Source organism: Brachypodium distachyon, chromosome 4, assembly GCF_000005505.3.
Source record: "Brachypodium distachyon strain Bd21 chromosome 4, Brachypodium_distachyon_v3.0, whole genome shotgun sequence".
NCBI classification, from domain to species: domain Eukaryota; kingdom Viridiplantae; phylum Streptophyta; class Magnoliopsida; order Poales; family Poaceae; genus Brachypodium; species Brachypodium distachyon.
The window spans coordinates 42,565,627-42,568,894 of NC_016134.3; positions in this window are offsets into that span (position 1 = coordinate 42,565,627).

The following is a 3,268-nucleotide window of genomic DNA, read 5'->3' on the forward strand; positions in this document are numbered from 1 at the left end:
AGTCGACGTATCAGAGTCGTCAGATTAGTATACGAATGCCATTTCCATATCCATCTCTCCATCGTTCAATCTGAATCCTAAAGCACAAATCAAATCACATATTTTGCTATGTCTAAGTCGTCTGACTTTTAGTTAGGGATATGTCTATGCATATTTTGTGATTTTAGGCAATCGACGTATCCCTAACTAAAAGTCAGACGACTCAGACATAGCAAAATTATAAAAACATATCTCAACATATGCATCAACTGGATCAACTAATGAAAAGATCACTGATAAATATACATGCCTACACATGAAAGTGTGACAGTGGCGATAATTAACTTTTCGGATTTGCTATTTCTCAGTCAACTGAGAAATAGTTATTTCTCAGTCAATTTATTAACCGTTGGATGTGTGTTAAGATTCGTGCTGTCTTTTCTACCTAATTCTGTTCCATCCACGTACCAGACCAAACAGAACGATGGTCTAGGCCTCTTGGGCCAGGCAAGAGCTGGCAAGGAGCTTCATGGGCTTTATGGTTTGTGTGGGCTTTCTAGCTGGCTGTCAATGTTTTTTTTCCTTTTCTTTTTTCTCTTTCAGTTAGCTCGCTGCACACAAATTTATCTCTGAACGTTAATTCCTACACACCAACATGTTGTGTGCATAATTGTTTTACAAATAAAAAATAGTAGTAAATTTATTTCAAGTCTAATTTTAGAAACACCGACATATATTAAAATGTTTATTTCTTTTCGTTTTCATGATTTTTGCTTGTTATGTATGTACCTGTACATGCTCTAAGTGTATTTGCACATGTGTTCAAATGAAGGGCATGCACTGTTGGCTTAATCTGTTTAGTGAGTTTGTTTTTGTTAGCCAAGTCTTGTACAATTTTTGTTTCATAAGGAGACGTGTGTTTTTTTCACGAAAAGCCATTGAGATTTTCAGGCCAGCCGCACAACCCTCCTCATGTGTGTAATTGACTATTTTATGTCAGTTTCTCATGCCTCATGTTGACATGCAATTGAGATTTTTTTTTGCAGATAGTTGCACATCTCCTTTTTTGATGTGCAATTTAGTTTTTCGGAAAGTGAGTTGCACATTAAAACTCCTGATGTGATATTTTAGTTTTTTTTAAGAACGAGTTGCACATTGAGAGTTTCGATGTGCAATTGAGCTTTTTTTAGGTGACTCGCACGTCACCACTATTTTTAAGGGTGAGTTGCACATTAAGAGTTTCGATGTGCAATTGATCGAGTTTTTTTTGGTGTGTATTAGTTGCACATCACCTCTTTTGATGTGCAATTTAGTTTTCTCGGAGAATGAGTTACACATTAAGGCTCTTGATGTGCAATGAGTTTTTTGTGGGTGAGTTGCTTTTTTATGTGCAAGTTAATTTTTTAATAGTGAGTTACACATTAATACCTTCTGTTTGCAATTGAGAGTTTTTTTTTGAGTTAGTTGCGCAAGACCTCTCTTGATGTGTAATTTTAGGATTTGGGGAGTTGACAAGACTCTTCACGTGCAATTGGCTATTGACGTTACCGTCCTTTGGTAGGCTCTTCATCTCCTTCTTGGTTCTATCATCCCAGATGGTAGATCCATAAACACCGGACCGACGTAGTAATATCTCCTCTTTCCCAAGTATGGTAAAAGTATAATCCAGCACGGATTTCAACTTGACAATGCCAGTCTAATGCGATGCACTGGCACATCATGCATTCATACCCAAGACAGGAAAGGTGTATGCAGACAAGATTGCCATGATAGGATACCGTCTTCCCGAGCAGTACAATGTTTCCCTGCGATTTAAACTAAAAAATTAATGTCTGAATCTGACGTTGAAAGAAAAACGACACCATGTGTAACTTTTTTTTACTCACATGAGAAACAACACTGACGAGTTCTCCTTCGGGAAGTGTCAAAGATAACAATTTCTAATGCTTTTTTAGGCCCAAAAATGTCAGCAAAATACCCACTGAGGCTCGAAGAAGACCACTCCTGACATGTGTCGGTGGAAGATGCGTCAGGAAGTATTTACTATTTCTGACGCGTCTGTACGCGTCAGAAGTTTCCGAGGCATTACTGACACTTGATTGCAGATGCATCCGTTTTGCATCAGCATAGAGGTGTTCCGAAACGTCAGAAATAAGTGATTCTGTAGTAGTGTTGAATATTCACAGTTATTAGAAAGAATGACATATATATCATGATAATATGGATATTTGGTGAAATATTTACATATATACAACGTGAAAGTGAAAAGTCTTAGGAGATAAAATGTTGAATCGTAGGGAGCCACCAAAATGAATTGCTTGTGGGTTACAACACATGGCATGGATGGTGATGTGGACACATTGCATGTAGAGATTCCAAACAAAATGCATTTTAGTGATGATCAACTTTATAGATATTATACTTGGTGAAACATTTTCACACAACATGAAGGTAAAAAGTCATATGAGATAAAAGGCTGAGTCGTAGTCGCCACCAAAATGAATTGTTTGTGGGCTACAACACATGAGATATGGATGGTGATGTGGACAATTTGCATGCAGAGCTTCCAAACAAAATGCATTTTAGTGATGATCAACTTTATAAATATTATAGATACAACATGAAGCAAGACAAGATTATAAAAATCCTAGCACCTGTTTCACTACTAATTGAAACAGCGGACCATCTACACATAGTTGAATTGGATATGGAATCACAATTCACAACTTTTCAATCTGTGTTGCCACTGATATTAGGTCTAATTACGTGCATTTGTACCTCAGGAATGTGATAAAAAAAATCTTCAATCATATTAGCATAATCACTTTAACTTCAGAACATTTTTTTTAATAACGGGAGATTTATTGAACTAAGATATCACATCAAGGGGATACATCTCAAACAAAACGGAGTAGTTGCTAGTCTGCTACAGGACATAGCGTTGCACAATTATATGACTAGGAAAAGCTTCCAATCCATAGCAAGTTCTGTGAAAATAACAATTTTCTCTATGTCGTACTAGCTGGGGTCACAGATGAACTGCTGCAACCTGGAACACCGTACCCCCGGAATCATGAAAAGTGAAGGGCTCGTTTGGTCGCAAGGGTAGAAAATACCATGGAAGCAAACACCTCGAACGGGATTCCCATGAGCATTGGGGATCCCCTTTTCTAGTGGAAGATTTCCCTGCTACCATTTTTTTTGAACTGAAAATACATCAACGATGTGGCATATCACCGACAGCCTTGACAGTTACAAAGTCTGGAAAATCATGCAGCCAGTGCATCTG